Source organism: Eschrichtius robustus, chromosome 5 (assembly GCF_028021215.1).
Source record: "Eschrichtius robustus isolate mEscRob2 chromosome 5, mEscRob2.pri, whole genome shotgun sequence".
Taxonomy (NCBI): domain Eukaryota; kingdom Metazoa; phylum Chordata; class Mammalia; order Artiodactyla; family Eschrichtiidae; genus Eschrichtius; species Eschrichtius robustus.
Window position 1 is genome coordinate 82,676,030 of NC_090828.1, and position 14,928 is coordinate 82,690,957.

The 14,928-nt window shown below is 33.0% G+C and overlaps 1 protein-coding gene across 11 annotated transcripts in view; it reads right to left on the reverse strand.

The window, feature by feature from the left end:
• The window catches only part of MBD5 (methyl-CpG binding domain protein 5), a 410,838-nt gene that overhangs the window by 332,020 nt on the left and 63,890 nt on the right, over nucleotides 1–14,928 (reverse strand). For 8 of the 11 annotated variants that reach the window (XM_068545149.1, XM_068545156.1, XM_068545155.1 and 5 more), the window contains 2 exons: nucleotides 10,441–10,566; nucleotides 8,770–8,867 (listed from right to left, as the gene is read on the reverse strand). The exons of 2 other annotated variants lie outside the window; for them this stretch is intronic. The gene's annotated coding sequence lies outside the window, so the exon portion shown is untranslated. The remainder of the gene's footprint in view (nucleotides 1–8,769; nucleotides 8,868–10,440; nucleotides 10,567–14,928) is intronic. One more of the 11 variants, XM_068545150.1, reaches the window with a different exon arrangement.

Here is a 14,928-nt window from a genome sequence, read left to right on the forward strand (position 1 = left end):
GCTGAGGAGATTCCTTGGAGAACAGGATTTCAGTAGAGACATTAAACGTTCTCACAAATGAGTATGTGTACACATACTCACACACACACACATAATTTCTTATATAGGCTGAAAAAAAATGAATTAAAAGAAATTGTTAGAGAAACAAATTGTTATCTCTTTTACTACTAAAGAGATATAGTTGTAGATATAGAATAGCTAAATTTAAATTCTGTGACACTATACATCAAAGTTACAAAAATATATTTCACTTTTCTAACTTCTCTGAAAACTTGCAAACTTAAGGAAAGTTCCAATAATAGTACCTCCAGAGAACACCTAATAACTTTCACCTAGTTTAACATATTTTTAACCACTTGCCACATTTGCCCTCCCCCCTTTATGGGTATGTGCTTGTGTGTCTGCATATCTGTATCTATACATACACTTTTTTTTTGCTGAACTATTTGAGAGTTACTTGTACACACTGCAGCACTTGATTGATGTATACTCTTCAGTATGTATCACCCAAGAATAATGATACTCTCTACACAACTGTGATAATATAATTATCACATTCAGGACACTTTACATTGATAATGTGATATAATTTATAATCCATATTTCCATTTTACCATTTGTCTCCCAAGTCATTTGCCTTTTGTTGGTTTTACTGTTGTTTTTTTTTTTTTTCTTTTTCAAATTATGATCCAATCAATCTTCATTCTCCTTTCATCTAGAGCAATTCTCCAATCTTGTCTAGTTTTTCACATCACTGACATTTTGGAAGTCTAGATCACTTGTTTCTCAGACTATTTCTCGATTTGAATCTGTCTGGTTAATTCCTCATGAATAGATTTAGGTTAAACATTATTGGCAGGACTATAACAAAGGTGCATCTTTTCCTTCTGAGGTGCAACATATTAGGAGGCACATGATGCCACACTGTCCTTTATTGGTGTTTTGAAGTTTAATCGTATGGTTAAGATGGTAGCTGCCAGATTTCTCCATTTTATAGGTAATATTCTAATTAATAAGTGATCTGTGAGGTGATACTTGGAGACCATGTGAATATCCTGTTTCCAAGCAGTCTTTTTACCCAATAATTTTAGCATCAACTGGTGACTGCTGCCTTAACCAATTATTACAATCATTGTAAAGAAAAGTGATTTTCCATTTCTTAAATCCTTTCTACATTTGTTAGCTGGCATTCTGTAAAAAGGCACTTTCCCTTCATCCGTTCTTCTCTCTAATTTCTTTTATGTATCAGTGTGGACTTACGGATTACTGTTTTTAATTCAGTGTGTTATAATCCATTTCTATCATTATTTTTTTTGATTTGGGACATAATTGTCTCAAATATGTTCAGAGGGAGCCCCCTTAAAGCTAGCTCCTATGTCCTTTGGACATGTCTCTTCAGTTTTTGAGCCTGTTCCAAAATACAATTAAAAATAATGACATTTCAAAACAAAAGTCAATATTATATCAAATAGAACTCTACTAGAAGTACTCCCTCCAAACTCAGGAATAAAAATAAGGATATTAATTATTACCAATATTACTCAAAGTGGTTTTGAATATATTTTACATATGTAAAACAACAGAAAAAGAAACATAAGGAATTAATATAACATAGGAAGAGACAAGATATTATTTTGATGAAATGTATGCTATGAAATCTAAAAGAATCAGTGCAGAAATTATAGAATTAATGAGTAGTAATTTTTCCAGATGGAAGTTAAACATGCTAAAGTAGTATCATCAAGTTACAACTAGGTAGAAAATAGAAAGGAAGAAGAGACTTCATTCCAAATAACAAGGAAAAACTGCATTATTTAGAATGTAATTTAATAAGAGCTGCATTTAATCTCTATGAAGACAACCATTAAACTTAATTAGTATATTTAAACTATGACAAATAAATGGAGACATATTCTTGAATGGGTGGCCATAATATTATAAAATGAGTTTTTTAGTTAAACATAGTGGATTAAACATATGTTCCTTTCTACTCCTTCCTGAAACACCATTTAAATGATAGTAAATGTATATATACATTTTAAATTACAATACTATAAGAAAAAAAAAAGAAAGGAGACAAAACAGATAGAAGGTATCAATATACTTTTTGAAACTGGAAACTAAATTGATTAAAAATAACCCAAAGGGTGAGAAAGGTAAGGGAGAAAGAGAAGGAGGTAGGCAGGAAGCAGGGGAGGAAGGGAGGGGAAGAGAGAGAGAGAGAAGGCAGTTCTATCGCAGAACTTCAGAAAAGCTAAGGAATTGTATTTCTGGATAGAAGGGTATAATAAGGTAGGGCTTTAAATGGAAAGATTTGTTCACAATTTTTTAAAAGAGGATGCCAAACTGATCTTCCCTACTCTGGAGCCAGGTGACTACTTAAATAGTTGACTGAAGTTTTATTCTGTAAAAGTTTGAACCAAGAGGCTTTAGATTATGAGTCACCAAGAAGAGATGAGAGTGGAATAATTTGTCTTATTTAACAACTGGGATTAAATAAAGGCTTATTACACCACTCCCTTTCCTCCCTTTCCATTGATTGCCTCCCAGAATGCTGGCATCCAGGGTTTTCCTCCACAGACAAGATACTGGAAAATTCCTCTCTGTGTAATCTGAACTGCCTAAGAGTAAATACCTGCAGATACTGACATTTGGTGACCTCCCAACAAAGAGATCAGTTCATCATGCATTCAAATCTCAGTGAAGCTCCCCAATCAACAAACTCTGCTCATAGTACACAGAGATAGGAATTCAAACCATATAAACAGGAAAACTGAACGTGGAGAAACATACATTCAGGGAACAGAAGAAACTTCAAAAAATGTATTTAAAAACCTCACAGAAATAAGAAACTATATTGTATCCAGGAAGCAAGAATCAGAAGCTATAAAAAAAGAAAATCTGCAAATGGAATACCCAGGTCAAAGGATGAAAACTGAAAATCTGCAAGTGGAATACCCAGGTCAAAGGATGAAAACTGAGCAAACAACAAGGTGAATCATTAAGAGAGTAGAAAGCACTGAGGAAAAAGAGAAGGTTCTAAAAGATTCCAGAGACTGGGCAGGGAGAACTCCTGTGCCTACGATGAGACTCTGAAAAGTTACTGGTCTTTTAACAACAATACTAGAAACTAAAAGATAATGGTCTCAAAAACTCTGAAATAGATATGGGATTCAGGAAACTGAATTAAAACTATTTTTCATCCCTGATAATATTTCCTGTTAACGATTACGGAACACAATTTTACAAACTCTAATGGAAAAAGCTTAGATAAATCAGACATACAATCAGACAAACCTGGATTGAACTCTAGCTCAACCTCTCACTAGCTTTGTAATCAATGGGTTATTTAGCTTCATTTTAATAAGAGAATAATAATGCCTAACTCATAGAATTGTTCTAAGAATTATATATAACTTTTATGAAACACCAAAAAGGTATTTGATAATTTGTTACCATTATTTTCAGAACTATCATTTGTATTATTTAATTGAAGTGCTAGCCATAATAGATAAATGCTAAAAAAGTAAATATTTAAAGAATTGTAGAAAATATATTAAATCTTAGTAATTAAATAAACAGAATATCAATATGATGTGGTCATCAAATCGATCACTGCAAAGCTATGTAGAAACATGGAAAAATAATTAGAAATTGTCAAAGAAAATGTCAGATTATAAAATATATGTACAGAATAATTTTAACTACATAAAAATATATATACCTAAGCATTAGAATTGAAAAGTCTATATACAAAAATATAAATAGTTTTATTAGAGTACTGGCATCTTGAATTATGATTCTTATTTAAGAATTTATTTAATGGCATGTTATCTATTTTTAATAGTGTTCAGATCACTGTAGAAACTACAAATAAGTAAAAAGAAAATGTGTTAAAAATCACCCCAAACCTCATGCCCAAGAGCTATTACTTTTAACTTTTGTGATGGATTATGATTATATATATACACACCATTTTTTAAAAAAATTAGATTGTATATTTTAACTTGCAACCATCTCTGTTTCCCCTCAACAAATTACCACAAACTTCTTTGGATGGCATTCAAAGAAATCTTTTAAAATTGCATTTAGCATTTCATTATTTGGATGTTTCACACTCAACTCAACCCATTCTCTTATTGTGAGGTAAATGTTTGTTTCCAATATTTTAATTTTCTGTAAAGTGATGTAATGTCCACTCTTATGGCTAAATCTCTATACATACCTTTAATTGTTTTTATAAATTCGTAGAAGCGAAATTTATGTGTCATAAATATAAATCTTTTAACTTGGATATACACTGCCAAATTGCTCTGCACAAGAGTTGTAGCAATTAACATCTTTGCCAATAAGAGATAAGAAAGTTTCTGGATTTTTGAATGCTTGTTAATTTGGGGTTTCAAATTCTGTTTCCTTCCTTCTTCCTTTCTTTTCTTCTTTACTTTTCTAATTTGATAAGAAAAGTGGTACTGTATAGTTACTTCTATCAGTATTTCTTGGATTACTAATGATTTTAAATATTTGAAACATTCATGTCTGTGTATGTCCGTTGTCCAAATTTCTTGAAGCACCATGCTCAGAGTCAGTTTGGGACTTTAGTCTTGGCTTTGCCATTTACAAGCTGTATAACGGACTTCTATATCCTGTAACACGAGTATCACCTGAAAACAACTAAAATAAAATAAGAAATATAAAAAATACTTCTTAAATGATCCCATGAGGTAAGAAAAAAAGTAAGGAATTCTGGGGACAAGATTAAGTGAAGACTGGTATTCAGAGTAGTAAGGTAAGCACTTGAATTGTCTTTTGTCTTAAGAATATTTGCTGAATCAGCTGAAGTTGAGTATTAATTTTTGAGACCTCAAAAGGTAGGATGTCTAACAGCAGACCCCCCTAAGAGTGCTGGGGCTACAAAGCACTACTCACTTAGTATAAGAGTTAGTTAGACACAATAATGATGATCATGATAATAATAGGAAACACTTATAGAACTTACTGTGTTCTAAGTGCTTCAAAGATATTAACTCATTTTATCCTCAGAAAACCCATAAAAAGGGCACCATTATAATCTTTATCTTAGAGATCAAGACACTGAAGAACAGAAAGGTTAAGTAATTTGTTCAAGGTTAGCAGTAGAGCCAAAATGCAAATTCAGATGGTCTGGGTCTAGGCACAATGCTCTTAAGCATTATGCCATACCACCCCCACCCTCTTGCTTCCTTCCCTAAGAGGAAATGTAAGGGAAATTGCCTATACAGAACTTTGACACTGGATGGATGGGAAAAATAAGTCCTCGCTGATAATTTGTAACCATGAGCTAACCCTCACTGAAGTCTGCAGTCTGAAGTCTCACTACTCTTTTGCTCCACAAAATCTCAAGCCAAGATTTTAAAGTGGTCCTATATTAATAGCATCATACTAATACTGTCAGGCATCTGATAGAAACGAATGTACACCTTGAAACACAGGTATCAAAATACTTTCACATGTAAAATTCAAAGAAAAATGAGTAGCTTATGATTTAAAAAATCATTTAAATATATTAAAAAACAAGGCATCATATGTAAAACAAATAAACAACAACATATGGCAGAATCCCTCCTAAGAAGTTGCTAGGTATTAGAATTACTGCACATACAATAAATATGTTTAATATGTTTCAAGCAGTAAAAAGTTTAACAATATAAGAAAAGAAGATGAATTCTGAAAAAGGAGAAAAGAGAATTTTTAAAAATGCAAAGTATGATAATCAAAGCAAAAGAAGTCAATCAATAGGTTAAACAGTAACTTCAATATAGTTTAAATGAGAATTAGAGAACTGTAATAGAGAAATGAATAAATTATGTCAAATGTAATCCTGAGACATAAAGAGGCATGGAAAATATTGCGAAAAGATCTCATGTACATCTGAATTAGAGCTCTAGCAAAGACAGAAAGAGGTAGGGGCTATATTGGAAGAGTGAAACTGTTAATACAAGAAAAAGAAAAGATATCAAAAGCAAACAGAAAAAAAAGATAAACTACATTCAAAGGACTGGCAAACCAATAGTTAAACTTTTGAAAGAAATAGAATCCACAAGACAGTGAAATAATAACTTTAATGGGCTAAAAGAAATTAACCTAGTAACCTGGAATTCTATACCCAATAAAATTCTTCTAACAATGGAGTGAAGTAAGGTCATTTAGAGATAAAGACTGAGAGGGTTTATCACTCTCATGTCCTCACTGAATTTATTTTCAATCAAAAGTTCTGAAATGCCTAAGGAATGATGAGGTGAAAAAAGTGATAAATATAAATAAACAATATTAACATTATAAAATATGATATTTATTTCTTACAGAATTAAAAACATAAACAAAAATATATAAATTGGGAAAAGGTAAGCAGAGTTAAAATATTCTCTTCTAAGGTCTTTTTGTTTGGGTAGAGAGTAAAGGTATGTATATAATTTAAACAGTATACATGATAACATTTCTAGGGTAAGCAAGTATAACCTCCAAACCAGCAGGAAAAAAAATGAATGAGAAAAAAATAATGAAGAATGCACAAAGAAGTCAATAAAAGAAAGAAAGAAAGAGAAACAAAGAAATGATGGGAAAATAAATATACTAAATTAAATGGCAGAAATAAACCCCAATACATCAGTAATTACAATAAACGTAAATGGGCTGTATAGTCTAGTTAAAAGATAAAAATTGTCAGATTGGATTTTAAAAAATTTAGCTATATTGTTCTCTTTTCAAAAGATACATCCATAACATAAATAAAAGTACAAAATGGAAAAAGATATTAATACAAATATCAAAATTATATTAATATAAGGAAAAAGGCATTACTAGAAATAAAGAGGAGCATTGTTAAATGATAAAAAGTTTACTTCTTCAGGAAAATATAACAATAACAAAGTTGTACACAGCTAACGATCTCAAAATAATAAAGCAAAACTTGACAAGGAAAACTAAACAATGTAAAATGGGAGATTTATAGTTTAGCTTAGTAACTGAAAGGTCAAGAAGACAACATCATAAGAACATAAAAGATTTGAACAGTTACCCTTATCTAATGGATATATGTATAAAATGATACCCAGAGTTGTAACATACACATTATTTTCAAGTACATTTCCAAAATAGAACATTTCAAAAGCTGATCACAAACTAGGCCACAAAAATAAGGCTCAGCAAATTAAATAATTGATAGTATACAAACCACATTCTTTAACAACAATGAGATTAAGATAGAATTTAATAACAAACGGATAAGTAGAAATAATTCAATTGTTTTGAAAATAAGCAGCATACTTCTAAATAACTCGAAATGGAAATTGGAACTAAATATTCAGAACTAAGTGACAACCTAATATGAAAACCTGTGGTATATATGAAAATCAATAATTGAAGAGAATTCTATGACCTTAAATGCCTACTACGGAAAAGGACGAAAATTAGTGACCTGAGAATCCAATAAAACAGGCTTTATAAAAGAAACACAATAAACTTTAAAAAAAAAGAAAAAAACAGGAGTTGAAAAAAGCGAAGGACAAGAAATAATTAAAATAAAAAAACCAGAAATTAAATAGAAAATAAAGATAAAATAGAGGTGACGGGAAAGCTAAAAGCTGACTCTCTGAAAAGCGTAAAACTTCAAACCTCTGGATAGATTCAGCAAAAAGTTGTAAGGAAGAAAGGAAGAAAAAAAGGGAGGGAGGGAGGAAGCGAGGAAGAGAAGGAGGAAGGCAGGCATGCAGAAATAGCTAATGTCAGAAACTACATAACTACAGATGCTGCAGACATTAAAATAATAAGAGCATATTAAAACAGCTTCATGCCAATACATTTGAAGACAGATGAAATGAACAAATTAGAAAAATATAGCTTACTGCCACTGATTCAAGATTAAATAGAAAATTCTGAACATAACTACTAAAGAAATAGAATCAACAGTAAAAATCTCCCCACAAATAAAATTCCAGATTCAGCTGTACAATCTAAGGTGTTATCTAACCTCTATGATTCTTCGTTTACTTATTTATGATATCCCATATTATCTCATAAGTATTATACTATCTCACAAGCAATTTAATTTGAAGATTATATAAAAAAGTACATAAGGCAATCTGTGAACTCTAAGGTGTTACAAAATCTATAAATATTATTCACCCAATTTTAGATTAAAATCAGAAAGCCCATAACTTTAAAAATAGACACATTCCAAAGAATCTTCCACAAAGTCAAATTTTCTCCAAAAGGCAAATCTTATTTTGCTACTGCATCCACTAAATACCTAATGATACATTCTTTGGGAGGAAAACTGGCCACAAAATAATACAACTGCAAATTAAAAATGCTGAAAAAATTTAGAGTAGCCTTTTCAAATAGTCAATATTGTGTGTTAAAAACTTACTGACAAAGTTACAAAATGTAATTTAAGTAGTAACTATTTTTTGTTTAGTACAATAGGTTAAAGATCCAAAGAAACAAAATATTGCAGAATGGGATGAAGAAGCATAACAAGACAATGTTTCATGGGTAATGAGTTAATGCTTTTTCCTTGTGAAACATAACCTTCTATGAATGTACGCTTCATAAAATACCTATAAATCTATTCATATTCACCTTTTCATGTATGCCTTCATTCAACAAAGATGTTAGTGCCTACCAGGTATGAGGCACAAGTTTAGATGTTGAGGATACAAAGATGAAAAACACTGAAGCTCACAATAATTTTACAGTCCAGTGAAGGAGAGAGAGATATATAAAGAGAAGTACCTGAGTATGCACAGGATACTACAGATGTTCACAGAGGAGGTACACCTAATGCAAAATGAAAAGATCGGAGAATGTCCGCAGAAGGGATGACTTCTAAGCTGTATATGAGAGAAGAAATTAGAGTTAGCTAGGGGCAGACGGCTGGCCATTCCAGGAGGAGGGAACTCGGGCCACTGCTGTCACAGCTCCTCATACCCCCTCTTACAACCTCATCATGCATTAATATGTTATATTACACTGGTCAAGCATGGTACCTGTCACAAAAATTATTTCATAAAGAACAGGATTTTAAATTTACTATTGGATAATGCTAAAAATGAGCTTTAATAATGTGAGTTATATAATGTGTTTAAATTATTCTCCTAACTCTGGCAAGATACCTTAAATTTATTTTGAAATCAAACTTTAGACATCCATGTTTGACTAAAATACAGTGAAATTAAAAAAAAAAAATCATGCCCATCTTGTTTCAGTTTCCATGCACTGGCATAGCTAGAAATTATAAGAAGCCAAGGGATGTATGACGGGATGGGAAAGCTGGGCGTATCTCTGGTCCAGAACAAAGAAAGGGCACTTCACTGAATTCTGAGGCTACCTTTCCAAACTATTCCATGTACTAACTTGCCACCTTAGTATGCAGCATGTATCAGAATGTCAACAGGTTGTGTGTTTTCCTGAAAAGGTTCCCTGAACTAAGGCCACTATCCTGGGCTCTTCTCCTAGGACTGATTGGCTTTGGGGATTGTTTCTTATACCACTACTTCTATCTTAACTTTTCTATGACTCCAGTAACATTTACCCATGAACCACTAAATTAAATATTAAAGTATTTTCAAGGCCATAATGTTTTCAATTACATTAATTTTGATCTCTGTAAGAAATGCACTCTACCATTAGGGATAGCTGTTACTCTGAAGAGGAAAAAAGTCACTGATGGAAAGCAAAATAATAGAAAGATCAAGTAGTAAGTAGCAACACAGCTGGGGCTGTGTTTGGCTTTGGTACAGTAAAGAAAAAGTTGATAATGTACATTTTATTTTCTTCATGCTGCTTACATGGATATATGAGGAATTTATTCTAAGGCAACAGTCTGATTTCTCACAGAATGCTGTATTTTCTTACAGGAACTTATATTCTGATTAAATTTTTCCCATCTATCTTCTCTTGGTGAGTAGGAATGTTCTAGTCTTATACAACATAATAAATTATGCTTTTCATAGTTTCTTTTGTCTGACTTTAAAATTTCTTTGATTTGCCAATGAACAGACTGTGAGCTCCTAGTAGGGCCAATGTTCTGTTCTCATAAGTCTTCTGCTTTGTAAATGCCTTATACAAACAATCCAGGTTTATATATTCAGCTAGCTGAATAAAACAAGCGATTCTGATCACTCACATAAATGTTACATCAAAATCAAAATATTCAGCTGAGAAATATTACCGAAAAACTATAGGTACTGATACTAAACTGAAAGAACTCAGCATTTGGAGTTAGACGGATCTGGCTAGAATCTTACTGTCACTACTATGTCACAGCTGTGTAACAGACAAGCTACTTCATTTTTTCTAGCCTTTTGCTTTCTTCTCTTGAAATAAAGAGAATAACATATACTCTTCAGAGGATTAAATGAGGTAACAAATGTACAGCAACTAGCAAAAAATAGTGGACATTACCATTTTCAACTCTGCTTTTTATCAAAGTAGATGGGGAGGTCTTTCTTAGGTCAGTGACTTTGAGATTTGGCTGAAGTAGATGAAAGCAATATCCTGTTTAACTTCATGCCCAGATCAACCTTGTTCCTACAATATTTTTGAGGCAGAAGAAAGGAGGATGGGATGGATTAGAACAGCAAACTTGAAAACAAGACTAGATACATGACTTTTAAACATTTTCCTTCTAATTTAATTCAGGCCCACCTGGATCACTTTAAATTGGAGGATTCTGTGAATGGATAAGATAGGCTAAGTGAAACAACAAAGAGCTTGATTTGCATTTATGGGTATGTATTATGTATGTATATAGAGATTGTTCAACATATTTGTGTATGTATATACACGCATGTGTGAGTACACACACATACCTTACAAAAGCACACATAACACAAATCTACGCATGGGAAAATCAGGACCAAACAAAGAAAAACAAAGAGAAATGTAATGAGTTGTAGTTTAAAATTTAACATCTATTTTTACTGAAAGAACACAATTTTTAAAAAGTTTAGTATTCAGTTTATATTATAGCTGAGGCTAGTAGTCAGTATAGCGAAATAAAATGAGGTTAAAAAAACAAACCCAACATTCTCCTAACCTAGCTAGCAAGCGTAAAGATGGTAAAGTAGTACTGAAGTTCCTTTACTTAAATTTATTCTAGGTTCTGAAAGGATGCGCATTTAATTTCATTTATTTATATGTTTAAGGTGACAGCATACAAGCATTAGTTATATTGTAGTTTTATCTCTGTTTTAATTTTAAAACTTTGTTGATTTTTCTTCGAACCATGTCTAGCCTTTTCTGCTTTTGCACTTATCGGACATGATGGAACTACTAACATTTATAAAATACCTCAAAAGTAATGTCAAAGACATCGTGGATGAATAACCGACAGGTGAACTATAAAGGGAAATTAATGACTGTTACTGGTGCAGTGGAACATAGATTTGATCTTATTTGTGAACATTCTTAAGTGAGGAATATGCAAGATTGTACCTTCCAAAGATGCTAATCAATAAATCAATCCTTTCCCACATTCTCTTCTTACAATGTGACTGACACTCCTCCCACTGAGAGGTAGGTGGTATTTTCCCTTCCCTTCAACATGAGCCCATGACTGTTCTAACAAGTAGAATATGGTAAAGATGATTAGGTCACCTGAGGTTAGATCATAAAAAGTATATAAAACTTCCACCTAATTTTCTTCTTCTTGAGACACTTGCTTTTGGGTCCTGGTCCCCATGCTATGAGGAAACTCAAACTAGCCCATGAGGAGACCATACAAAGTAGTCCTTTTAGAGAAGAATTAATTCCCCAAGCCAACATCTGAAATTAATTGCTAAAAAGTTGAATGAACAATGACGCAGATGACTTTAGCTCTCACAGACTTCCAATCCTCAAGCTGGCCCCCAAACATCATGGAACTGAGACAAACCATCCCCACTATGCCCTATCTGAAATCCTGACCCAGAATCTGTGAGTATAATAAATGTATGTTCTATCCCATTAATTTTGGGTAATTTGTTATGCACCATTAGATAACTGGAATAAGGTACTTCCATACATGCAAGGTTGAGACTCTGGCATTTGAGGCCTATGTGTAGAGGTTTGTACTTGTATGAAAATCTGAGTATATCTCTAATGATGGAGATGGGGAAGACAGGGGCGGTTAACATCTGATTCAATTTTCCCAGTCAATATATGGCTCTTGCTTTCTCTTGCCTTAGGGACATTCTATTCTATTCCCTCAGCCTGAACATTCATCCTCCCCCGTGACCCAACACTCACTCTGATCTTCACTTGGTAAATTCCTACTCTCCTCAAAGGTCTTAGGTCTTACATGAAATGTCACATTCTCCCAGAAGACTCATCTGACTGCTAAGGAATGGATTTAGGTGCCCCTTCTATTAGATTATAGTGAATTTATCACACTATATTCCAGTTATTTATCCCTCCATCCTACTAGCCTGTAAGCTCCTTGAGGGTAAGAACTTTCTTATTTACTACTGCATACCCAGCATCAAGTAGTGATGGATGACCAATTTTGATGATGATCAAAATCATTTTGATTAAATGAGTATATGAATGAATGAACGCTTCTCTCTACCTCTACCCTGCTATAAAGGACTGAAAGGCAAGACCTTGGAAAGCTGGAGAAAGTAGATATTCAGAAATTGCAGTAGGTTAGACAGGAATGAACAAAGACACAATGAAGTTAGCAGCTAAAGTCACTGGGTCTGATGAATTTCAGAGACAAAACAGTCTCCATTCTGGTTTCAGAAAATTCTGCAAATCAGACTCAGTTCTCCCTCAGTTTGTCTTACCTTTCTCTCCTGGCATACGCTTTCATTTCCTCATGTTACCTTGGTTTGTAGACCCTCATGATAACCTCCAGAAATTCAAAATGTCCTAATTTATCCAGGTCTGCCATTAAAAATGCCCCATACTTAGGATCATACACCTGGCAGTTTTCAAGACAGTACTGATTTCATACATTTTTTTCTTTTCATTAATCTAAACATCAATCTACATGAAATAATATTATTATAAAAACTACCATATAAACGCATTCATGAATTGATAAAAGTGTAAGATGGATCCCGATTTTCTGGAGAGAAAAAAAGGACATCTGCCTAAATTATGCTCCAATTCTTGGAAGTTTTTGCTTCCATTCCTTAGTACTGATTTAAACTAAGTATTGATTTAATTGTAACAATTAACTCTAGAGTACAAATCACTTTATCCCTCCCCAGGGATTATCAACAGGAGATGAGGGACTTGTTTCCTTAAACAAATTACCCAGTAAAGAATTACTTTTGAGTTAGGAATATCTTTCAGCATTCATTGTCTACTGTATACTGTAGTGTATACAAAAAGTCTCTCACGGAGTACAAGTCTATGCTTTTTGCAGGCTTGTATATTTATCCCTCTTCCTCGTTGTCACCTACTAGGTAACTTCCTCTTCAAAAACTTCTTTCATTTTTTAATCCCCTTGCACCTGGCTCATAGGCTTTTATTTTTACCCCAAAGTTGCAATCAACCAGAGTAACCACAATATGCTACATTAATAACCCCATACTTATCTTCCATTTCTTGATTTTTCTTAGTGATTCAATCAACCATTTTTTTCCATGGACATGCCCCAGATGTCATTACTGCTCTACCCTCAAAATAATAAATTTAGACATTCTACTCTCTGACCATGACCTCCCAACATCCCAGCATTCTCTTCTAATAACAACCCAATATATATACATTCTCAAGGCAAGTCATCTCCAAAGTAGGAACTGTAAGACAATTGTAAGACAAGTATCTTACAATACACTTGTAAGACAAGTGTAAGACAAGTGTAAGACAATCCTGTAGAGTACAGGAAGACAGTCTTAGAACTTTTTAATCTTTCATTATTTATATTTTATATTTTTATAGTTTATATTTTTGCAGAACATATAAAGTAGGTTGCAGGTTATACAAAGTAGATTTTATTATACTTATATAATTTAATATATTTTTAATAAGCTTTATATAAAGTATATGAGCATACAGGTAAATACATATATTTTATAAATACATATATACATCAGTGGTATGTGTTAAAAAATTGAAGACCATTTCATTGGCTACTTTCTACCTTTTGTTCTTTCTCTTTACTGCTTTCCCTACTCTGTTTTTATTGCATTGTACATCACTTAAGCCACTCCCCTGCAAATATATTCAATTCCCCTGCCCCACTGTCCTTCCATTGTATCTGGGTTCCTGAGTGCTTCAACAGAAAAATTAGAAAATATAAAACTCTACAGCTAGTGGCCACCATAAATCCTTGGCAAGCACCCTCAATTTGGGCCTCAATGATGCCTGGTAATCCTATTAGCTTTTCCTCTTTAGCTCTCTCAACCTCCCTAGTGATTGTTGCAAACATTCATCACTTCTCTAAAAACTCTGTCCTTACCAGCTCTTCCCTCACTCCCAGCAGAGCATATAAAGTGCTGGTTAATAAGAAAAAAAAAAAAAAAATCACTGCCCTTAGATGAGATGAGAACTCAGCTCCCTCAATTTTCTACCACCAATGCTATTGCTACCACTATTCATAGATTTCCAACATTTCTTCTTCCCTCCTCTTAGTATGGAAAGGTATTTCTTTCCGTGCTCTGGTTTTTTAGTCTCACTCCTCTTACCTGTTTATCATTTCTGTTGCTAATTTGTTCAGTCTCTCTATTACCCTTAGCAGTTAAACATGCTTAAGTCTCTCCCATTATTAAAAGAGCTCTCCTCCAGTCTCACGTTCTCTCCAGCTAGTACCCTTTTTTTCTCCTCCTTTTTTACAATCAAACTCCATACAAGAGTGGAGACATCAACTGTCTCCTTTTCTCCACCTCTCACTTACTACTCAATTACAGCAACTAGGCTTCCATTACCATTAATTTAGGTCATTAATTAATATTTATATTGGCA